The following is a 25,650-nucleotide window of genomic DNA, read 5'->3' as shown; positions in this document are numbered from 1 at the left end:
CAGATTCCAGCATCTGCAGTTATCTGTGCCTTCACTATTAATCTTGTTTATTTTCATTTGTGAATTTCCTAATCCCTAAGAAATCTATGCTGCAATAGAAACGTTTACGTTTGTTTTTGAAAGAGCTCGACGTGAATTTTAACACGTTCCATCTCTCAAAGGCTTGACTATTGGTTTCCTCAAGGTCCACGGCAATAAAAGTACCCAAAGTATCAGAGGATGTGGGTGTTGATCCATTGAGTGACTCCAATGCTGTGATTAAAATATGTTTGAGCACCAAGTGTGGAATCACCATGGGGGTTGGGCAGGAGAAGCCATGATACTGCATGAGAGCTAACTCAAGACAACGCATGAACATTCCTTGGATTATTTTTTAACCATCTATCTATCTATCTATCTATCTATCTATATACTATTAAAACTCTCGTGCCATCCGACCGGCTGCCGTCCGGCTGCCTGTCTGCCTTTTGATTCGTTGACTTTCTGCCTTTTGATTTGTTGACGGCTGCTCCTTCCTATCAGCTTCCAACACACTTCGAAACAAACTTGCAAGACAGGAACACTCTGAACCTTTCACTGCTGCAGCAGGCAGGGGAGGTGCAATTGCATATTTTTTTAAATCCACTGCTGAGGGAGGCAGGGGAGTGCTGGAATCTTACATTTGGGAACGGCTTCAGTTCCATTGGAGGAGACGAGTGCATGGTGGAATATTGGGTTGGGGGAGCAGACCCAACGGGTCTGCACTTGGTCTAGTTATTCTATAAAACTCTCGCCCCATCCGTCCGTCCGGCTGCCTGTCTGCCTTTTGATTCGTTGACTTTCTGCCTTTTGATTTGTTGACGGCTGCTCCTTCCTATCAGCTTCCAACACACTTCGAAACAGCTTCCAACACACTTCGAAACAAACTTGCAAGCCAGGAACACTCTGAACCTTTCACTGCTGCAGCAGGCAGGGGAGGTGCAATTTGATTTTTTTTTAAATCCACTGCTGAGGGAGGCAGGGGAGTGCTGGAATCTTACATTTGGGAACGACTTCAGTTCCATTGGACGAATATTGGGTTGGGGGATCACACCATTGGGGGACCAGACCCAACGGGTCTGCACTTGGTCTAGTATAATATTAAAACTGTGTGTGTGTGTGTGTGTGTTTCTGCCTGTCTTGTGGTTGCCAGCCTGTGGGTGCCAGCCTTTGATTCGTTGCTACGCCAACACCAGACCCAAAAAGGCCCAGATTTTTTCCATTTCGGTAGAGATTTCACTTTTCATTCCAAGTATCCACTCCTCATTAAATGTTGTCGTGTTTATGTACACATTTTTAATAAAATCCTTCTCCCTCCCCCCCCCCCCCCCCCCCCCCCACTCACTCATTTTGTCGCCTCATGCTGGCCAGCGACCATAACGGCTGCTGGCGCCCGCCTCTCGCCTCAAAGATGCTATTTAAAAACAGCCGCACTGCTGAGTGCTCAAATCTTCAGTTGGAGGACCACGTCTCCCGTGGGGGTTACGGGTAGGGAACGGCTGCGTTGGGAGAGCAGACCCAACGGGTCTGCACTTGGTCTGGTTGACATTTAAAACTCACACTGTAAACCAGAGGGACATTTGCACAGGAATTTCTGGTAAAGTATGTAATACAGAAACTATACCCAGAAGTTTCTATTTTATGTAGCAATAATAAGCACACCACTCTGCACTGCGCACCTGTGGTCGAACTATGGAAATACAAGTTTGCAGAGACTAAAGGTGTCATATAACGATGCCATGAGAACACTACTAAGGAAACCTAGATGGTGTAGTGCTGGTAACATGTTTGTGGCCGCAGGAGTCAGTACTTTAGAAGCTTACCTAAGAAATCATATGTATAAACTCATTTGCAGGATAAATTACTCTAAAAATGTAATTATTGTGGCCTTGTCAAACATAAGGGTTAGCACTACACGCTACGAATCCCAGCTGTGGAGACACTGGTATTGTTGTCTCGTTGTAGGACATTGATCACTCTTTTAATCTGGATTTTTAATCCATGTATTGTGTTTTTTTAAATATATTATTTATGATGCTTTTATAAGTGATATACTAAGATTTTATATGTACTTTATGATATTTTTTTAATATGCAATGCATTTTTATGTAATGTTGCCCCTTGTCTGGACCTCGAGTCCGTAATAATAATAATAATAAAGTTTAAAAGTTTAATAATACTGACTTCATTCTAACAATTTTTTTATGCAGGGCAAAACTATATTCACTATCAATTGCCAGGCTCTGACCCCCTTCCACGTTTCACCCCATTCATTCTACAATCAGTCTGAAGAAGGTCCCTCTGAGGACCTGGAATAGACAATAGGTGCAGGAGTTGGCCATTTGGCTGGGACCTTGGGGGCTGGGACTGGGAGAAAACCAGGAAGTTTGGAGGTGCGGCTCCTTGTGGCGGTCCCGCCCCAGCTCCAGCCGAGGAAGTTTCACATCGGCACCTACTACAGGTGCGATCTGGAGAGGGAGGGAGGGGATTGTGTGACAACTCCTCCCTGCTGCTGCAACGCTGAGTCTGCTGCTTCTTGCACTTCTCTGCCTTCCCTTGCTGTGTGTGTGTGTGTGTTACACCAAAGATTATATCTTTGCTACACACACACAGAGGCAGAGGGAGCAGATGGTGGAGGTGCCTGCCATGCATGCAGGGAGGGAGGAAGTGATCGCTTAATCCAGGGGGATTAGAGGCCAAAGCAGTCTCTCTCCCTCTCTAACCCTCTACACTCATGAAAGAGAGTGTTCTCGACAAGCAAGAGCCCGGGACTCAGGGAGGGATCTGCCTGTCTGTGCACAGCTCCAGTGCCGGGTAAGTTTACTCTCTCTAGCCTGAGCAATCTCTCTCTACACACACTCGCTCTCTCCCTCTTTTCTATTTCGTTCACCCAGCAATGGGGGCCGAGGCGATGTAACTTTTTCTTTCTTTTCGTGCCGGGATTTTAACTTGTTTCCCCCCCATGGGTTTTATATATTATTCAGTTCCACAGTGGATAGGGGGAACACTGTTGCTTGCAGCAGCGGTGCTTGGAGGTGGGGAGATTCCACGTTAGCGCTAGTATTTGTAACACTTTTTGCTCACAAAGACTCGCACAGCCGGCTGCTGATTTAATGCAAGCCTGTACACAGTCACTGAGCTGTACAGCATCAAAGACAAGCCCTTCGGCCCAATATGTCCAAGTTGCCTGGCTCAACCAGTCCCTCCAAATCTTTCCTACCCATCGAAGTGTCTTTGAAACGTTGTCATTGTACCTACTACCTCTTCCCACTGCCTCTGGCTGCTCGCCTACCACCCTCTGTGTGTGAAATAAAAGTTGCCCCACAGGTCCCCTTTAAATCTTTCACCTTAAACCTATGCCCTGGAGAGTTGGGGGATGGATGGATAGAGAATGACTATGGAGACCATGGAGCAAAGACTGTGGCTGCTCACCTTATCCATGCCCCCCTCTCCCCTCCTGCTTGATGAATCTGTGTAAGGTGTGATGCATGTTATAAAGTCTGTGCAAAGTCTTGCTGTGTTTGATTGTCTGAAGAAAGCTACAGATCACTTATGGTTGAACACTCCTGCAAACGGAAAAGGGAGGATTTGGCAGAATGGACTATATATAACTTGAGTTAGTTATTTGTTCATTGTCGGATGCTTCAATGATTACAACGTTACTTTCGGATTGGGGTCTCAATTTATTAATGGGATTGAAACTAGTGCATTAGACTAAACTATTTTTTCTGGGGGGGAAGAATCTCTTTGGCTGCAATAGCACAGGAGTTTAGTGAATGTGGAACAAACTTTGTTGTTCATTGCCAGTGTGTTGTGTGGGCAAGGCAGCAGCAACAGAGAGGTTGCATTGACTATGGGCGGTCACTGGCCACATGAGCTGCAACTTAGAACCGAGCGACAGCGGTTGTCAGGGAGATGTGTGTCTCAGAACGTTACATCACTATAGTTGTATGGGCAACACCGCATCGCCTTATTTACATGCACCGCCCCCACCTCTTCAATGTCCACCCTTTAACATCTGCCCAGAGTTGAACTGCAAGACCAATTCAAGTGGAGATGTGAGTAAATGTCTTCAAAACCCTTCAGGGTCAAAAGAGTTGCAGCTTTTTGTGGTTGAACTCATTCAGTGCAATTGAGTTTTATCGCAATAATATCCACGGGTGTCTATAGTATAAACACGATGATGGAAATTTGTGGACAAATGTGCAGAATTGCTGATGTAAATAAATTCCTAATGTTATGGTATTGATTTATTCTTGCCACGTGTACCGAGATGTAGTGAACAACTTTCTGTTTTTGCCTACTATATAATCCAGGCAGATCATATACCTTGCATCAGTACAATCATACAATGCGTGGTTACAATAGGTTGTACAAAAAGAGAGAGGAGTAACGTGCAGAATATGGCGTTACAACTTCAGAGAAAGTGCAGATGAAAAAAGTACACAACCGCAACAAGGTAGATCGGGAGATTGAGAATACAGATAGCATTTGAGAGGTTCAATTTAAGACTCTGATAGCCGGGGTGGGGGGGACACTGTTCTTGAATCGGACGTATTTTCTACCTGAAGGAAAGAGGTGAGAAGAGAGAATGACTGGGGTGTGTGAGTGGTCCTTGATTATGTTGGCTGCTTTCCTGAGGCAGTATGAAGTGTGGATGGAGTTGATTGAGGGGGAGGGGGGAGACTGGTTTATGAAATGGACTGGGCTGTGTCCGAAACTCTGCAATGGTTTAAGATTTATCATTTACTAATATGAAATATCAAATAATAAAAAAAGACATTTGCATTTATTCTGTAACTGTAGTCAAGTCAAGAAAGTTTATTGTCATGTGTCCCAGATAGGACAATGACATTCTTGCTTGCTGAAGCACAACAGAATATTGTAGGCATAAATACAGAACAGATCAGTGTGTCCATATACCATAGAATATATATATACACACATAAATAAACAGATAAAGTGCAATAGGCTGTTATAGTTCGGAGTTTGTTTGAAGTTGTGTTTAATAGCCTGATGGCTGTGGGGAAGAAGCTGTTCCTGAACCTGGATGTTGCAGATTTCAGGCACCTGTACCTTCTACCTGATGGCAGCGGAGAGATGAGTGTGTGGCCAGGATGGTGTGGGTCTTTGATGTTGGCAGCCTTTTTTGAGGCAGCGATTGCGATAGATCCCCTCGATGGTAGGGAGGTCAGAGCCGATTATGGACTGGGCAGTGTTTACAACTTTTTGCAGCCTTTTCCGCTCCTGGGCGCACAAGTTGCCGAACCAAGCCACGATGCAACCAGTCAGCATGCTCTCTACTGTGCATCTGTAGAAGTTCGAGAGAGTCCTCCTTGACAAACCGACTCTCCGTAATCTTCTCAGGAAGTAGAGACGCTGATGTGCTTTCTTTATAATTGCATCAGTGTGCTTGAACCAGGAAAGATCTTCGGAAATATGCACGCCCAGGAATTTGAAGTTCTTGACCCTTTCCACCATCGTCCCATTGATATAAATGGGATTGTGGGTCCCTATCCTACCCCTTCCAAAGTCCACAATCAGTTCCTTGGTTTTGCTGGTATTGAGGGCCAGGTTATTTTGCTGGCACCATTTGGTCAATCCGTCGATCTCACTTCTATACTCTGACTCGTCCCCATCAGTGATACGTCCCACAACAGTGGTGTCGTCGGCGAACTTGATGATGGAGTTCGCGCTATGTCCGGCTACGCAGTCATGAGTATAGAGTGAGTACAGCAGGGGGCTGAGCACGCAGCCTTGAGGTGCTCCCATGCTGATTGTTATCGAGGCTGACAGATTTCCACCAATGCGAATAGACTGTGGTCTGTGAATGAGGAAGTCGAGGATCCAGTTACAGAGGGATGCGCAGAGACTCAGTTCTGAGAGCTTGGTAACCAGCTTGGAGGGGATGATGGTATTAAATGCCAAGCTGTAATCAATGAATAACAGCCTGACATATGAGTTTTTGTTGTCCACGTGGTCCAGAGCGGAGTGGAGAGCCAGCGAGATCGCATCCACCGTTGATCTGTTGTGGCGGTAAGCGAGCTGCAGTGGGTCGAGGTAGACCACTAGTTTCAGTATTGAGTCAGCTTTAAATGGATATTTGTGAATGGGTTGGAATCTTTATTTGGGGAAAATATACACTTATCAGACCTGTTTTTTCAGGGAAAGTAATAGGCGGCATTTTTTTTTTGCACTGGCATAACTTTCTGTACAATGTGGTATTTTCTCATGATGAAGTTGTCTATTGCATCTTCCTGCTGTTGGCAAAAGGCAGCATCACAGATTGAGGTTCACTATGATATGGTAATTAAAAAAACAATTCTTAATGCCAAATTCCTATCTACTTTGTTAGTGCATTTTCATGGAAGAGGAGTTATTTAGGATTCATTATAAAACAATTTATATTAAGTAGAGTCTTACTTAGGTTCATTGTTTTATTAGTCCGATAGTTTGAGATGGTTTTGAATATTTCCTCCAGCCACCTTCCATATAAATGAGACCCCATTAATCAACATTAAAGGATATCCCCAGGGAAAACAATCCATGGTCGAATTACTAAACGTTTACATTAAGCCATACAGACAATTGCTTCCGAAATGATACGATCAAGCCTTCTGCTTTTCCTTCCTTCAATTTCTGCTCTCCATTTGCTATTTCTTATCGACCCCCAGGGTGGTTTGGCAGACCTTTCCCTTTGGAACCTTTGCAAGGTGGTGGCTCGAGAATTGGTGGTTTGGCCATCCGTTTTCCAGGGAGGAGGGTGATCTGCTTGTGGTAATGGCTGGAAGGCCACTAGTTTAATTCTCGCCCCTTGCTGTTACATTAAAAAAACTGCTGGAAGAACTCTGCAGATCAAGCATCATCTGCGGGGGGCAAAAGACCTGCATTAAGATCGAAAGTGTTGACAGAAGATAGTCCTTTTAGGAGGTGAGTGGAATTGGGTGAAGTTGGGGTGATGAGCAGGTTGAGCTAGGTGGGTAGTTGGAAGGAGGGGGGGGGAGTTTAGAGTCAGAGGCTGCTGAGTGATAGGTGGAAAGAGATAAGGGGAAACAATTGGCAGAGGGTGCCAAGTGAAGGGAGGGATAGGAAGGTATAGACATAATATAGACATGCAGGAGAGTGAACCCAAATAAGGGGCGACGGTCAGATACAGATGGGGGAGAAGGATATGCCAAAGGCAAATAAACCCTTATGGGTGATGGGCAGATGGAAATGGAAGAACAAAGGGAGAGAGAAACTAGACAGACTGTAGGAATGCAGGGCGTGTGAGGTGAGTCTATACACGTGCGTTTCTTCTTTCTTGACCGAAGCTTCCTCTCCTCTTCCCCAGCTGGTTCCCTCAGCTCATCGTGCTTTCCTTATCTGTGTACACCCATTATCCACCAGCCTCTATCTCCAAACTTGCTCCACCTTCCCACCTGGCCCCATCTGTCCCATCATCCCCCACGTCAGCTAGTTCCACCTATCGCCTACCAACCCCTGTCTCGCCCCTCCCTCTCACCTTTGTACACTTGCCACTATCTCCACTATACACGTTTTGCTAAAAACTTGAAATGTTGACCACCCCTTTGTCTCCAAAGATGAATTCCCCAGGTAGATTGTTTATTCTTCCTCCAGATTCTAGTATCTGCAGCCTCTTGCGTCTCCTCGCTGTTATATGTTGATTATTGTTAATTATGCATCAAGTCACAAATTGAAATGTGAGCCCAGTGTATTCCTGTTTAACCATTTCTGTCCCGTAAAAGAAAAAAATATTGCGGGTGCTGCAAACCAGAACTATACACAGATTTTGATTAATTCATTTTTCAGGATGCTGGATTATTTGCATGGTCGGTAATTATTGGAGAAAGTGGTGAGCTGTTTCCTACTATAGATTTTCCCAGTAAATGTACTCGTACAATACTGTGGAGGAAAGAACTGCGGATGCAGGTTTAAATTGAAGGTAGGCAGAAAATGCTGGAGTGACTCAGCGGGACAGGCAGCAGCTCTGGAGAGAAGGAATGGGTGACTTTTCTGGTCGAGACCCTTGATGGTGTTCATGATGCCATTCATTGGAACGGTTGGGTTGTTACACTCTATCTTATTGGAGACGGCATTGAGTGGCATATGTGCGGCTTGTATGTTACTGGGCACTTGTCAATGTTGTATAGGACATGGATGCATGTCGATGAGTGGCCAATGGAATAGGACATGCTGCAGATACCCAGTAAGCTTGGCAGCACCAAGAAAGAAAATAATGAAATTTTCATATTTATAATCACTTACCTGCTATATCTTCCAGTTAAACCTAACAGGTTTGTTAACAGGAACTCAGCGGGGAAAGGCTGTGGGAGACAGGGAGGAAGAGAAAAGAATAAAAGGAAGTGGTGCTGGAGTCTCTACTTTTCTCAGTCTGTTCAATTTATTAGATATGAAGGTACCAAAGTTATGGTTCTAATTTTTCTTAGACTTAGATCCTTTATTTGTCATTCAGACCTTTCGGTCTGAACGAAATGTCGTTGCCTGCAGCCATACATGTAATAATAAACAACAAAACACACAATAAACACAAATTAACATCCACCACAGTGAGTTCACCAGGCACCTCCTCACTGTGATGGAGGCAAAAATCTTAGGGTTACTGTCTCTTCCCTCCTCTTCTCCCTCTGCGCTGAGGCGATACCCCACCGGGCGATGGTAAGTCAGTCCCGCGGCTCACCGAGCTCCGCGAACGGGCCAGTTCAAGCTCCGCGGCCCGGGGGTTGGTCGAAGCTGCCGCCCTCCAGTCCAGCGGACGCAGCTGTTGCCGCGGGAGCTCCGGAAAACAGGCACCAGCCTGTGACCTGCGAGCTCCCGACGATGTCGTCCACTGGCCCGCGGCCGAGCCCCGGATTCAGGTCTCCGCCGCCGCCAGAACGCCGCCTCAGCCATCGGAGCACCGCCTCACGGGCTGCCCTCACGGGAGCGCCGTCCCAGCCTCGAGTCGTGCCGCTGCCACCGGAGCGTCTCAGCCCCGTGCCGGGCCGCCCTCACCGGAGCGTCTCAGCCCCGCGCCGGGCCTCCCGCAACGGAGCGTCTCAGCCCCGCGCCGGGCCGCCCTCACCGGAGCGTCTCAGCCCCGCGCCGGGCCTCCCGCAACGGAGCGCCGAGTCGTGCCGCTGCCACCGGAGCATCTCACGAATTCTGATGATAAACACGGACTGGAAAGTGAATAGTGAAGGTGTCATAGGTTTCAAAGGGATGCCAATCTAAAAATATTACATATGATCACACATAAATTGCCTCTGTGTAAATTTGGGGGAAGCGTACTATCTAAATGATGAGAAATTCGTGAGACGGGTACTGCAGTTAACATTAATTAAACTGAAAAGTAGGGAGGTTTTCTTTGTTTAGAGATATAGTATGGAAACAGGCCCTTCTCTGCCCACCAAGTCCACGCAGATCATCGATCACCCATTCACACTAGTTCTATGTTAATCCACTTTCTTGTACAGTTGTACAGAGCCCTAGTGAGACCACACCTGCTGGAGTATTGTGTGCAGTTTTGGTCCCCTAATTTGAGGAAGGACATTCTTGCTATTGAGGGAGTGCAGCATAGGTTTACAAGGTTAATTCCCAGGTGGTGGGACTGTCATATGCTGAGAGAATGGAGCAGCTGGGCTTGTACACTCTGGAGTTTAGAAGGATGAGAGGGTATCTCATTGAAACATAGAAGATTGTTAAGGGCTTGGCAGGAAACATGTTCCCGATGTTGGGGGAGTCCAGAGCCAAGGGCCACAGTTTAAGAATAAGGAGTAAACCATTTAGAACGGAGACGAGGAAACACTTTTTCGCACAGAGAGTGGTGAGTGTGGAACTCTCTGCCTCAGAGGGCGGTGGAGGCAGGTTCTCTGGATGCTTTCAAGAGAGAGCTAGATAGGGCTCTTAAAAATAGCGGAGTCAGGGGATATGGGGAGAAGGCAGGAACGGGGTGCTGATTGGGGATGATCAACCATGATCACATTGAATGGCGGTGCTGGCTCGAAGGGCCAAATGGCCTACTCCTGCACCTATTGTCTATTGTCTATTGTCTTTCTCATCCACTCTGTACACACTAGCGGCAATTTATAGCAAAATAGTCCACACATCTTTGAGATATGGGAGGAAACCGGAGCACCTGGAGGAAACCCACGCAGTCACAGGAAGGACATGCAAACTGCACATAGACAGCACCAGAGGTCTGGATCGAACCCGGGTCTCTGGCACTGTGAGGCTGAAGGTCTACCAGCTGTGCCACTGCAATGCCTTTCACTTCTATAAGGCATTTGTGCTAAACATCTGGAGTACTGTGCACTGTATAGGTCTCTTTTCACTTGAATAATACCTGGAAAGGGCAGGTTATCTTATGAGGACAGGCTGGACAAGCTACTCTTCTAAACTCAATGCATATGAGATTAAAGGGAAACATTGAATCAGTAGAGGCAGAAGCTGGAAGATGGAAACAAGAAGCTGTAAATACTGGGTTCTGATAAAGAAGGTGATAAATGTACACAAAAAACACTGCAGGTGTTGGAATCTTGAGTGAAAAATACCAAGGTGCTGGAGTAACTCAGCGGGAAAGGCAGCATCTCTGGAGAACATGGATTAGCGACATTTCAGGTGCAATAAGTGTAATCATATAAAGGAGAGATGATAAGCAAATGGAATCAGTTTGGAGAAGGGATAGGAGATTGAGAAGATGTAATGTGGAAGTGACAGACAAATGAAATGAGGTGGGGGAGTGGATTAAAACCAGGGGGATGGGTGGGGAGATCAGCAGGAGAGAGAAAGGAGCATACCATTCATACCATTGAGCTGTGGACTATCGAATAGGAACAGGAGGTGCTGCAGGTCTAGTTTGCGTTCGGCTTCACCCTGGCAGCTGAGAAGGCTAAGGACTGGCAGATTGGGGTGAGAATGGGAAGGCATACAACTGGGAGGCCAGATGTCCATTGCAGACAGAGTGTAGACGTTTCTCTTATTTGAGAATCTAAATAAATAGGGTGATTCCTCTTTTCTTTAAATAAATTCACGAGCCTTTGCAACTCTGCCACCCCCTCTCTTTGAGGAAAATTGCATTATTTTAGGGCAAAGGTAGGTAGATACTTGATAAACAAGGGTTGAAACATTACTAGGACTGTGAAGTTGAAGCTACAATCGATTAGCCATGCTCTTATGAAATAGTAGACCTGACTTGAGGGACTGGCTAACTCTCGCTCAAAATATTACTGTATGGGTCAGGTGGCATCTGCAGAGGTTCAAAATATGGCTTACATTGTCAGTGTGAAATATTTACTAAATATTATTGGGACGTGTAGAGCCATCAGCCCTTCAACCCAACTTTCCCCCATCTACACCAGTCCCACCTGCCTGCGTTTGGCCCATATCCCCCTAAACCTATGCTATCCGTGTACCTGTCCAAATGTTTTTTTAAACTTCAGGATAGTACCTGCCTCAACTACCTCCAAATACCTACCGCCTTTTGTGTAAAAAAAAAGTCGCCCCTTAGGTTCCCGGTAAATCTTTCCCCCCTCATCTTAAGCCTGTGGTTCTTGATTTCCCTGCTCAGGGTAAAAAACACTGTGCGTTTCCCCGATCTATTCCTCTCATGATCTTATTCACCTCTATAAGATCACCCCACATCCTCCTGCCCTCCAAGGAATAAAGTCCCAGCCTGCTCAACCTCTCCGTATAACTCAGACACTAAAAGCCTTGCAGTCCCAGCAACTCAGGTTCATTCCTGATCTTGTGGTGCTGTCTGTGTGGAGTTAGTGCGTTCTCCTCATGACTGCCTGGATTGCCCTGAGGTGCTTTGATTTCCTTCACAGATGTGTGAGTTGATAGTCTAAAAGGACCAGTGGATGCCCCCATTGTGTAATTGAGTGTTAAAATCTAGGGGTAGTGCTGATGGTAGTGTGGGGGAAATAATATGGGATGTGTAAATGGTTGCGTGATTTGTCAACTGTTCCTGCGCTGCATGACTCAGCAATAATATACTGAATCTGCTTCTGAGATGTTGATAACTTGCATTATGTCAATAAATAATACAATTTATTTGGTCAGGATTGATAACTTTGATCATTAACCTTTCAAGGAATCTCCCTCTCAGCATGACCTTCACAGATTACTGATAAATATTGTGCATTGTGGCATTATGTGAGAATGTAGTGGGAATATTGACTTACTTTTAACTCCTGAAACTTAATACCAATAGCATATTATTCCAAAACATTTAACAGAGCGTTACCAACAGAAGCTGCTTAAGATTTCGGCACAGATGTGGTACAGTTTTGGTCTCCTAATTTGAGGAAGGACATCCTTGTGATTGAGGCAGTGCAGCGTAGGTTCACGAGATTGATCCCTGGGATGGCGGGACTGTCATAGGAGGAAAGATTGAAAAGACTAGGCTTGTATTCACTGGAGTTTAGAAGGATGAGGGGGGTCTTATAGAAACATATAAAATTATGCAGGAAAAATGTTCCCCATGTGGGGCGAGTCCAGAACCAGGGGCCACAGTCTTAGAATAAAGGGGAGGTCATTTAAGACTGAGGTGAGAAAAAACTTTTTCACCCAGAGAGTTGTGAATTTATGGAATTCCCTGCCACAGAGGGCAGTGGAGGCCAAGTCACTGGATGGATTTAAGAGAGAGTTAGATAGAGCTCTAGGGGCTAGTGGAGTCAAGGGATATGGGGAGAAGGCAGGCACGGGTTATTGATAGGGGACGATCAGCCATGATCACAATGAATGGCGGTGCTGGCTCGAAGGACCGAATGGCCTCCTGCACCTAGTTTCTATGATGACGAAAAACCTTATGGAAGATTTAAGTTTTACGAAACTGCTTAAAGGAGAACTGGGTGGGGAGATTTCAGAAAGTTTGGACGTCTGAATGCACAATTGACAAAGTGGTGTGACTTAAAGTTGAAGATTCCTCAGGAGGCCAGAGTTGGAAGAGTGAAGAGATCTTGGAGGGTTTTAGTGCGGGAGGAGCCCAGAGAGGTACAGAGGAACCTCTCTGGGCTAAATGCATTTCGTTGTCTCTGTACTGTACACTGACAATGACAATTAAAATTGAATCTGAATCTGAATCTGAGGAACAGAGCAAGGCTGTACTGTAGAGATGGCAGCCAACAGTCTTGGTGATGGAGAAGTTATGGGGTCAGAAAGTCACAGAGTCAGATCTGATGCCAAGGTTGCAGATTGTCAGTAATAGAAATCTAGCATCACGCAAAATGACTTTAAGCTGTTTTCAGAATCTAGGGAATTGTCCCATTTTCATTAGTTATGGCAGTTATTTGACTTGGCATTCCATTTGCTTGCTGTTCCCTTCACAAATTTTGGTATAGAAATGATATTAATTCTGGAATCAATTGCTGGAATGTTGCTTGAATCACATTACATATATTTCGAATCACTGAATACGGCAATGAAAGGACATTTTATTGGAACCACTATGGAGTCTCAAAGAGCTTGGTGTTATCCAAGAAAGCTATGGACAAAAAAACAGAATTAACATAGAAACATAGAAAATAGGTGCAGGAGTAAGCCATTCGGCCCTTCAAGCCTGCACCGCCATTCGATATGATCATCCAACTCAGTATCCCATCCCTGCCTTCTCTCCATACCCCCTAATCCCTTTAGCCACAAGGGCCACATCTAACTCCCTCTTAAATATAGCCAATGAACTGGCCTCAACTACCTTCTGTGGCAGAGAATTCCACAGATTCACCACTCTCTGTGTAAATTAACCTAATTAACCTAAATAGTTGCCTTTGGATGGCATGGATATGACGAACCTCCTGTTTTGTGCATGTCTATGATTTTGTGAGCAGCTGGATTGACGTTATAAACCTAAACGCTTCCCTGGTGTTTATTTTGTAGACCTGTCCAGTGAATTAGACACTTTGGTTATAGAAATCTGTTATTCTTCCTGATTGTGTTTAGAAGTGACTCCAATTGTACATCCGTATGTTTTACCCTCGTCTGCTCTCCAAGTTGGTCCAGGAGGCTGCTCAGTTATGTTTTAAAAACTTGTAGGAAACATGTCAACACATTCACAGGGATGGGTAATAAATGCTGGTCCTACGGGGGTGGGGGGGGGGGGGGGGGGGGGGGTGGCAAGAAACTCTCAACACTGAGTTATGGTTGGTTCTTTCTTGTTTTGAAATAATAAATTATAATGACACAGATTAAAGTCGGTTGTGAATCTGTCTGTGGTTAGCTCTGATCTGACATGCTGCAGAGATGCCAGGCACATAGTGTTGTGGGAACTATTTGTTTCTGGCTATAATCCATCTTACCTTTTTCTTTAATTATTCATGGATTCAGATCATACCAGACTTCTTAATTTACATCATCAAGACCGTTTAATTTTATTGTGAAGAGGTTAAAAATTCGTATTGCATTTGAGCGGTTCAACACTTATCCAATCACTTTATCCGATACTTGGCATATTTACTTTTATTTCTGTTCAGAGAAACACTTTGCAGGGAGAGGTTGTGCTTGAAGCCTTTAGACTCTTCCACAACACTGACAGTATCAGCCGACAACACAGGTGTCACTGCCATTGGTTCGGTGTGTGCTTTGTATTTTGTGCGGCTAAAATGCCGGATCAGAGTGACATCACTTACCTATTTAATCGTCTTCAAAGGTTTCTAGGCAACCGAGAGGCAGGCCTGATGAGATCACCATGCTGTCTCCTCTGTACCTGCCAGACAATTGTGGATCCGAGGCTTGTGTCTGACACCAGATCACAGTCTGCCATGATGGGGTGTTTTGTTTTAAGAACTATTTGATTATGATTTGTAATCTCATGCAGTCTTTTTTTTATTCTTTTGCCCGTCATTCTTGTACCACAGACAAGCATTAAAATGAAGGGTTTTTTCCAGATTCAGTCAGTTTTGAAGGCCCTGGTTCCATGATGTGTAGGTCTACGACATTGTATAGTAAGGTTCGGGAAGAAGCCAGCTTAACCACAAACTAAAGATATTCATGCTTATGAGATATTGTGTTAATTAAAATAGAAGCAGAATACATATGGATTGAGTTGATCGTGTTAATAGAATATCCTGTTGACCGTCTCATAGTGAACAGAGCAGAGGAAGAAATATGTAAGTATTTCTACAAAATTAGTGAATCCTATATCGAAAACAGAACTAGTTAGAGAAGTTAGTAAAAGACAACAAACTGCAGATGCTGAAAAAGCTCAAACCAGCAGGTCAGACGAGGCTTTATCTGTTAGCGTTTCTGTTGGATGTCTTTCATCTGCGGAGTACTTCCAGCATTTTTATATTTCAGTTGAATTTTTATCGACAGGTATTTTTGATTAAACTAGTAGGGCAAAGGAATATAATTTTGATTGGGGTTAAGAATGTTTTTTTCACACGGATGGCCAGTCAGAAGAATTGCAGGTGGACAGAATAACAGGAAATGAAACTGTGAAGATGACACGTGGGGACGTTAACCCTAACACAAATTGGGAGCAGGACTAAACCACTGGGGACTGTGAGTGATCAGCATTCAATAAGGATGTGGCTGGCATGTACACAAAAATGCTGGAGAAACTCAGCGGGTGCAGCAGCCTCTATGGAGTGAAGGAGATGGGCAACATTTCGGGCCGAAACCCTTCTTCAGGCTGGCATGATTGTGAACGCAACTTGGCATTCTTGAACACCTCCAATAACTTTTTATCCTCTTGCTTAATCCAGAATTAATTTACCTCTGCTTTAAAAATGTTCAAAGACTACTCTCGCTGGGTTTTTGAGGTAGTATTCCAAAGAGATGCAGCCCTCGCTCTCTACCTCCCCACTGAGATTTTTTTTTGCTGTTTTATTTCTTTATTAAATGGGTGATGTCTTATTTTTAAACCACAACTCCTTGGTTCCAGATTCTCCCTCAACAGGAAATGTTCTCTCCACATTTGCTCTGTCAGACATCTCAGGATCTTGATTTTTTTTTTTAGAATCAAATCATTCTTGTCTCTGGTAAACTCCCATCAGATGTAAGACGACCTTTCCTCATTGGAATAGACCTTTCCTCCGTCATATCCCACCTTGCTGGGAGTTGTAGATTAAGTTCATTGAAGTGAGGACTACTTATGGGAGGGGGGGGGGGGGGGTTCAAAGAAAGGGTTGGACAGATGTGGGGAGAGGAGAAGATGTTGAAAGTTATCAGCAACAATATTTATGGGTATGAACGATGTCAATATGTAATCATGTTACTTCTAAAATGACTTCTAAAATTTGCAGCTCTGCAGAATAGATTAGCAACATTTCACAATATTAATAGTGTTTCAAGGATCATTCTTGCCACTTTTTGGCAAAAGGATCTTAGGAAAGATTTAATAGGAAACTGAGAGGCATTTTTTTTTTACATAAAGTTGTAGGATTACGGAACGAGCTGCCAGAGGAGGTAGTTGAGGCAGGTACTATAACATTTAAAAGACATTTGCACATGAAAGGTTTGGAGCAATATGAGTCAAGCGCAGGCAGGTTGTGGCCATGGAAATCCTTGGCCACTGATGCTGGTGGGATTTTACACTTTTTCCAAAATGCCTGTGAGAACATGCTTAATCCTTGAGTACTCCACACAACATCTAACCAGAAATTAGTAAATCTGCAGTAAAATGTCATCCCCTTGTACTTCAGTCTGCTGGATGCAAGGACCAGCATTTCATTTTGTTTGTTCCTTTTGCATATTTGTGACCTTTTAAGGACTTACAAGATCAGTTCTGTTCATCAACGTTAATAAACCCACCAGACTTCCATTGTTTCTTGCATTTAGTCATTTATTTACCAAATAGATGTAATTAAATGCTTCATCTATGATGCTTTGAACACTGATTTTTCTTTGTATCAAACATAGATATATAACTTTTCATCTCATCCGTTGTATCTATAAGTACAATAAAAAGCTGTAAACCTATCATCAAATCCTTGTACTCACATTGCTTTCCAGTTGCTCTTCCATAGAAACATAGAAACATAGACAATAGGTGCAGGAGTAGGCCATTCGGCCCTTCGAGCCTGCACCGCCATTCAATATGATCATGGCTGATCATCCAACTCAGTATCCTGTACCATCCTTCTCTTCATACCCCCTGATCCCTTTAGCCACAAGGACCACATCTAACTCCCTCTTAAATATAGCCAATGAACTGGCCTCAACTACCTTCTGTGGCAGAGAATTTGCCAATTTGTCTTTAACTCCAAGTTGCAGCTTCACCTAGTAACCCCTTCTGACTAACTGCTTTAAATGCTTTATTAATATCCACGTAAATAACATCCTTTGACATTTCCCTTGTCTGCTGCATTAGTTAAATTTCAGTTAGTTAAATTTAAATTTAAATTCCAATTTCAGCAGCTTTTCCTGACCTTACAGATTCTCCCAATAAATGAAAATGTCAGGTCTTTCCACTTTCACCCTTTGCATTTAATGGCTCATCATCTGTAATTTCCAACTACGGTGCCATCAGCAGCCCTACATACCTTTCCCCTCCCTTTTTTGGCATTCGAAAAGCGTTGCTCCCTCTGGATTGCTCATTTGCTCTTCCACCCTTACCAATAACACGTTCCCTTCCTTCCCACTTGCACCTTCTGTACAACTGCAGAAGATGCCACATACGCCTGTTTACCTTCTGCCTTACCCACTGTCACGCAACGCAGATCTACGCACTCTGTGTGCTGCACACAGTATTGTTTCTACTGGGGTGACTGAATGCAGATGAGGTGATCGCTTTGTAAAACCCCTCTGTTTTGTCAGTCAGAGTGACCCCGAGCTCCAAGCCACTTGTTGTGTTAATTCTCCATTTTACTTCTGCTTTGACATCTGCATTTGGTCTCTCCCAGTGTTCCCAGGAATGAACATATCTTTGAGGTATAACAGGACACATTACAGGCTTATTAGACTCTTCTGAGTTTAACAATTTCAAATAGCCAGAATTCCAGACATTTTATCCCAGATTTGCAACATTCCTTGCAAACTTATTTGGTAATTTTCGAGAACTGTTGCCTTTTGCAACTTTTCTCTCTCTTACCACTTGTTACGTAATCTTTTCAAATTTCAAGTTTACCACTGATTTTTTAAATTATTTTGCCTTCTCTCACTTTCCTCAGCATATAGTTTTCCAGATCTGATGATAGGTCTTTGACCTGACCTATTAACTCTGTTCCTGATTGTAAAGACATGTCTGCGCTTACTGGGTAGTTTCATAATTTCTGTTTTTATTTGAAAAAAAAAAATAGGCCCATCAGTTACCTTGCCTTTGATTGTTAAGAAATTAGTAAAGTTACTGGGTCCCAAATTCCATGGCTTTGCTCCCTCGCCTTCAATAACAGGTCAATGTTCTGTTTACAGACTCTGAATCAACTGAACTTGGAAACTTGCGGTTGGTTCAACTATAGTATTCTTACTCTTGCTATAGTCCTCTAGGAGAGAAGCAATATGCTTCATACTTCGATTATTCAGTAGAACAATTTGTTTCTCATTTAAAATAATTCAGGACCGATCCTGAGCCAGTGATTTTGTGATGTCACAAAAGACCAAAATAAGGGATATCAGCCATGCGTATTATTTTTTCTTCATGTTATGACTTTCCTTATGTTTAGTTCAATAAATACCCATTGCTGAATATTTGGCACATCGTTTACTTCCCCTTTTGAATCTGATGCAAAATAATTGCTCAACCTGCCTGGTGTTTCCTTATTTTCATTTACAAATAATTGTTACTTGATTTTCAGAGCGCACACTGCACCTGACTATTCTTTCCTCTCATTTAATGTTACTGGAAACATCTTTGAAGTTGACTTTTTGTTCCCCGGCAAATCCCTGTGTACTGTGGCTTTAGTATTACTTTGAGTGCACCCGGTTACGAAGGCATTTGATTTGTTTTGTGTCAGCCGAACTCCCCTGTTGGAGGTGATGAGAGAATAATCACATGCTTGTAGTTTGCAGTGACATGGGAATTCCACAATGACTGTAAGGAAATTCACTTCATTACATTTTGTTGATAAACCGGGAGAGATGATAGCAGTTAGTGAGGTTGGCCCTCAACATTGTTACTGGTTTAAAAAAAACCCTCTTACCCTGGCTTTAGTTCAGCTATTGGGATACAAATCCAGTACACCAGATGGTATTCCTGCTGTTCAGAGAAAGAAAATAGCTGACTAGAGTAGAATGAATACATCTGTGCCAAGGCAATTCCCCAATGTTTTCTCACTGTTATATCAGAAGGGGAAAGAGTACTGTTAATACTTAATACGTATCTGAAACGAACGGTAACCTGATAAGGTACATCAGTGAACTTATCGCAAACAGTGAGGGTTGCTTTTTGTGTGAACTATACTGCAAGATGTGTTCTGCACACTTCATTACAGTGACTGAGGCCTTCATTGGGGAAAGAATAAAATTAATCAAAACAGACGTTTTTGTACTGAGGAAATATTGAAGTGATATTTGTCAGCTGGGGGAGACCTGTATTGTTTTGTGGTCTGTACGTTGGAGAAAGCACATTCGGCACAGTGGTGGAGCTAATACCTCATTGTGCCAGAGACCCGGGTTTGATCCTGACCTTGCGTGCCATCTGTGTGGAGTTTGCATGTTCTCCATGTGACCGCCTGGGTTTCCTCTGGGTGTGCGGCATTGTAGGTTAATTGGCCGATGTAAATCGCCACTAATCTGCGGGTGAATAGATGAGAGAGTAGAGGATGTAAGATGTGAATGGGTGGTCGACGATCAGTGTGGACTCTGTGGGCCGAAGGGCCTGTTCCGTGCTGTATCTTTCAATGATTCAACAAAATAAATGGTTTTGCAGAGCACCCTATCAGTGTTCAAAGGCAAACCTTATCTTCCAATTTCTGGTCACATTAATCATTTTTCCTCGCTTCCACTTTGTCCTCCTGCAATGTCCAACATAACCTGTCGATATATTACAGCCACTGGACCTGAATATTGAGTATAAGAGCAGAGAGGTTCTACTGCAGTTGTACAGGGTCTTGGTGACCACACCTGGAGTATTGCGTACAGTTTTGGTCTCCTAATCTGAGGAAAGACATTCTTGCCATAGAGGGAGTACAGAGAAGGTTCCTGGGATGGCAGGACTTTCATATGAAGAAAGACTGGATAGACTCGGCTTGTACACACTAGAATTTAGAAGATTGAGGGGGGATCTTATAGAAACTTACAAAATTCTTAAGGGGTTGGACAGGCTAGATGCAGGAAGATTATTCCCGATGTTGGGGAAGTCCAGAACAAGGGGTCACAGTTTAAGGATAAGAGGGAAGTCTTTTAGGACCGAGATGAGAAAATCATTTTTTACACAGAGAGTGGTGAATCTGTGGAATTCTCCGCCACAGAAGGTGGTTGAGGCCAGTTCATTGGCTATATTTAAGAGGGAGTTAGATGTGACCCTTGTGGCTAAAGGGATCAGGGGGTATGGAGAGAAGGCAGGTATGTGATACTGAGTTGGATGATCAGCCATGATCATATTGAATAGCGGTGCAGGCTTGAAGGGCCGAATGGCCTACTCCTGCACCTATTTTCTATGTTTCTATGAATATAACAATTTCAAGAGCCACTGTTTTTCTTTGTACAGATCTGGCTGGATCTTTATGATTCACTTTGGGTCAGCTTTCTGTTTGAAACGGATGGTTTTTAAAGTAATTGTTACCCTGACAAGTTTGACCTCCACCCTATGTCACACATTCCCCTCTGTGCTTCCACTGCAATTTGAAACACTTGTTTCCTCACTTGTTTTCCAGTTCTATACAAGACCGTTGACCCAAAACATTCACTCTGTTTCTCCCCCAGCAATGCTACTTAACTTCTATATGTGCAGTATTTTCTGTTTGTGTTTTTTAATCTGAAAGCCATCTCCAACACTTAAAAGGTCTTCTGTTGCTATTTTTTTTTTTAAAGCAGAAAGTAACCCTAGTGTTCTCGTATTTAAAAAAATAAAAGCTTATCTGGGCATTACCACATTGCTGTTGTGAGAGTTTGCAAATTGTATGAAGTTTCATGCTGTGAGCCACTTAAATTACTATTAATTAAGCAAGTCCTTGTAAATAAAGCCTAGAAACAAAGGACTGGAGATTCTGGTTAATAGACAAAAGGACACAAGGTGCTAGAATAACTCGCAGGTGATGCTTCAGGTTGAGACCCTTCTTGTAGAATATAAAACACTCCAATATAAGAGTCTTGATCTGAAATGTCACCAATCCATGCTCTCCAGAGATGCTGCTTGACCCACTGAATTACTCCAGTACTCTGTGAAACGTCACCTATTCATGTTCTCCAGAGATGCTGCTTGGCCCGCTGAATTACTCCAGCACTCTGGCTTTATTTTCCACAAAAGGACACAAAGTCTTTAATGGTGACTATTAAACGACTGGAATGCTGCTATGGAAAACTCTGATTCACAAATACTTTCACAAGGAGGGAAATGTGTTGCCTTTATGTGGTTTAACCTGCCCATGACTCCAGTTTGATAAGAATGTAATTGACTCTAAACTGATATCTGAAATGTCATAGCAAACTATTCAGTGTAAAGTCATTTAGATTTGTACAATAGAAGCTGCCCTTGCCCATGATGTCCACAAACCATGAATAATGTAGGCTGATATGTTTCCTATACATTGACCAAAGTGAACACACTTTAAAAAGTGGTGGATAAGCAAATTTAAACATCAGTCAAAGATACATTCACATCTGATTTTCACTTCCTCCCTGCAAATTCCTGGCCATTGCTGACTTACAGCTTCCACCTAGAATCACTAGGATGAGGGATGTACTTTAACACATATAGGTGCACAACCTTTTATCCGGAGTTCCGGAAACCGAAAAGCTTCGAAAACCAGACATTTTTTCCAGGATGTCGTCTGCACACCAAAGCTCGCGTTTGGCGCCAAACTTGACCCGAAACGACACAGGGTTAACCCAGGTCTGTACTACTGTAGCGGCTGCTTCCTCCCCGAGACACTTAAACATCTGTAAATCATTGCTTAAATGTTAGTCGGTTAGTTTGGAGGGTTTTTATGTGAATAGGAGGGGGGGGGGGGTGAAGGGGGAAACTTTAATTCTTAGTCCCCTACCTGGTCGGAGAGGCGGGGAGCGGGCAATGCCTTACCGGGTCGCCGTGCAGTAAGCTCCGGAGCGCTGTGGCCGCCGACTCCCAACATCGCGGAGCTGGGGCTGCGGGTGTCCGGCCGCGGGCGGCGCTGGATTTGGATCGCCGCGCAGCCAGGGGTAGAGTTGCCAGGGTCGGAGCTACAACCGGCGCCGCCCGCGGCCGGACGCCCACAGCCCCAGCTCCGCGATGTTGGGAGTCGGCGGCCACAGCGCTCCGGAGCTTACTGCACGGCGACCCGGTAAGGCATCGCCCGCTCCCGGCCTCTCCGACCAGGTAGGGGACTAAGAATTAAAGTTTCCCCCTTCACCCCCCCCCCCCCCTTCACATAAAAGCCCTCCAAACTAACTGACTAACATTTAAGCAATGATTTACAGATGTTTAAGTGTCTCCCCGGTCTCCGGGGAGGAGGCAGCCGCTACAGTACTACAGACCTGGGTTGACCGTGGGTCGTTTCGGGTCAAGTTTGGTGCCAAACGCGAGCTTTGGTGTGCAGACGACATCCTGGAAAAAATGTCCGGTTTTCGGAGCTTTTCGGTTTCCGGAACTCCGGATAAAAGGTTGTGCACCTGTACTATATATATATATTTTTTTTTTAAAAGGGCAAGAAGATCCAAAGAGAAAAGTGACCCATCATTAAGGGATTTTGAATACAGTAATAGTTAATCAAGAAATTGCAGGTACTGAAAATCTGAAATAAAATAGATCAAGCAGCATCAGTGAAAAGGGAAGACAGACACAAAGAGCTGGACTAACTCAGTGGGACAGGCAGCATCTCTGGAAAAAAAGGAATAGGTGACGTTTCGGGTCGAGACCCTTTCTTCAGACTGAAAAACGAAAACTGAATTAAAATTTCAGGTTAAGGACCCTTCGTCAGTGGCGGACTGGGTCTAAAAATATTGGTTGCCAGGAGACAAAGGGGGCCCACTTCATCAGGAGCCCACTTGATATAGGGGGCCCACTTCATCAGGAGCCCACTTGCCATCGGGCAAGCTGACACCCTGGCCAGTCCGCCACCACCCTTCATTAATAGTCATCATTAAAGACATTTTGTCCTTTTGTGGAAAATAAAACCAATGTGCTGGAGTAACTCAGCAGGTCAAGCAGCAACTCTGGAGTACATGGATTGGTGACGTTTCGCACCCTATTAAAACAGGCATCCAATCTGTTCATCAGAAACGGCATTAGACTGTCTGATCTGTTGAGTATCACCAGCATTTTTTGTTTCCAGATTTCCAGCACTTTTTCTTTGAACTTTCGACAGGTCACCACCCTTCATCAGAACTTGAAAAAGGAGAAAACAATTCTGCGACTGTTTTAGATTGCAGAAGTGGGTGGAGATTATGATAGAACCTGCAACAGTGTCAAAAGCTATTTTCAAGTCAATGAGAAAGATATATTGCATTCAATATCCACATTGATTTACTACTAGGCAAAGCAAACACGGAGGCAACTAAGAATGAGTTATTTAGTTAAGCAAAAATATATAGTATTAAGGGCCTGCCCACCAGCATGCGATAGCATGCGTCTAGTGCAACCAAACGTGGTCGCTTGAGGCGTACGACCTCGTGGGGCCGGTCCCACTTCGATCGGCCGAGGCGTATGGAGTTGTGCGGGGCTGGCCCCGACATCGCGCGGGGCTCCAAAATTCTTGCACTGTTCGAAAATCCCGTGCGCCAACGGCCTGTCGGCCCACAGGCGCATTGAGGGCATACGCAGCGTCTTGACGGGCGTACGCAGCGTCTTGACGGCAATGGCGTCACCGCCCGGCGTGCCGTTGCGCGATGGCGTCACCGCCCGGCGTGCCGTTGCGCGATGATGTCACCGCCCGACGCTGTGCGACGTCCAAATTCAGTCGGCCCGCTTCCTGCCCAGCTGATTGGTGGGTTTGACGTAAATTACGTCACGCGCGAACTTTGCTCGTACTTACCGCGTACTTAGCGCGGACTTAGCGCGAACTCCACTTCCGTTTGATTGCGCTAGACGTATGTAATTGCATGCTGGTGGGACAGGCCCTTTAAGGTTTGTATCCTAATAGTCTGTGAGAGGTGTCTCAAAATGAAATCAATATCTGCCAAACATTTATTCTTTGAATGAAATGTTGCCAATGTCAAAAGTATGTTTGTAGAGAATACATGGTTTACATCAATAGTGAAGTTATGATGATAGAAAAGCACAAAGGAATGTATAGTTCCTGGGACAAGTTTATAAATGAACAGGAGAAGACAAAATGCTGGAGTAACTCAGCGGGTCAGGCAGCATCTCTGGAGAACATGGATTTGTGACCTTTTGTGTCGGGATCCTACTCCAGACTGAGATTAGCAATGCTGGTTCACGAGAACAAAGAGCTGGAAGTATGCCTGGTTTTAATTTCCACCTATTCAAATCAATGGGCAGGTAGTTGCGTTTCATGTGTGTCTGATGTGTGTATCTGGCATGCAAGCACCACACCTGGAAAATAAGCCCTTGGGTTCAAATGTCAGGAGGATGAAGATGTGGAGGAATATAACTTATATTTTTTTCCCCGCGGTTCAGAATCCATTCAGGGATATTATTTGCAGAGCTCAATAGCCATAACCCAGATGGCAGTTTTCGTAAAAAAATAAAAGCAACAATATACTGACAAACATTATTATCTAAAAATGTTATGAATCGCCCTTGCAGAGATTCACTCCTGCTTTTGTAAACTCTTTGTCTGAGATTACCTGTTAATCCAGTTCAGAACCTGCTCCACTCCACAGATCCTAATAAGAAATGACTTCATTTCACCTGGTTATTCAGCTTTCAAAGCCATTGGTTGGTTCAAAAAGGGAAGCTTTTCAGAAGGTTACGACCAATGCTAGTATCATAAGAGAAGAACACTTTTGTCTTGACCTACACTTTCTTTAGCAAACACCAAAAGCATTAGACACAAAGAACTGCAGATGCTGGTTTACAAAAAACGACGCAAAGTGCTGGAGTAAGTCAAGTGGGTCAGGCAGCATCTTCGGAGGACTTGAATAGACGATGTCTCGGGTCAGAACCCTTCTTCAGACTGATTGTAGTGGGGAGGAGAAAGCTGGAAGAGAGGTGGGGATGGGACAATGGGCCACAGTCTTAGAATAAAGGGGAGGTCATTTAAGACTGAGGTGAGAAAAAACGTTTTCACCCAGAGAGTTGTGAATTTGTGGAATTCCCTGCCACAGAGGGCAGTGGAGGCCAAATCACTGGATGTATTTAAGAGAGAGTTAGATAGAGCTCTAGGGGCTAGTGGAGTCAAGGGATATGGGGAGAAGGCAGGCACGGGTTATTGATAGGGGACGATCAGCCATGATCACAATGAATGGCGGTGCTGGCTCGAAGGGCCGGATGGCCTCCTCCTGCACCTATTTTCTATGTTTCTATGTTTCTATTGCCAGGCAAGTGATAGGTGAAGGGGTTTGATTGGCAAATGGTTGGACAAAGGCCATAGATGAAAAGACAAAAGGCTGTACGATAAGGAGAGAAAAAACATGAAATGTAAAACCAGAGGAACT

At 44.3% G+C, this 25,650-nt stretch overlaps 1 protein-coding gene across 2 annotated transcripts in view; it reads left to right on the top strand.

Moving 5' to 3' along the window:
• Nucleotides 1-2,424: 2,424 nt before the first annotated feature.
• fhip1a (FHF complex subunit HOOK interacting protein 1A) overlaps nt 2,425-25,650 on the top strand; it is a 136,194-nt gene continuing 112,968 nt past the window's right edge. The window contains exon 1 of one of the 2 annotated variants that reach the window (XM_033017580.1): nt 2,425-2,832. The gene's annotated coding sequence lies outside the window, so the exon portion shown is untranslated. Of the gene's footprint in view, nt 2,833-6,861; nt 6,949-25,650 lie in introns of those variants that run through there. The other variant, XM_033017586.1, reaches the window with a different exon arrangement.

This window comes from Amblyraja radiata, chromosome 1 (assembly GCF_010909765.2).
Source record: "Amblyraja radiata isolate CabotCenter1 chromosome 1, sAmbRad1.1.pri, whole genome shotgun sequence".
In the NCBI taxonomy this organism is placed as follows: Eukaryota; Metazoa; Chordata; class Chondrichthyes; order Rajiformes; family Rajidae; genus Amblyraja; species Amblyraja radiata.
Note: the sequence above shows the minus strand (reverse complement) of the source record. Positions and strands in the feature narration are given on the sequence as shown.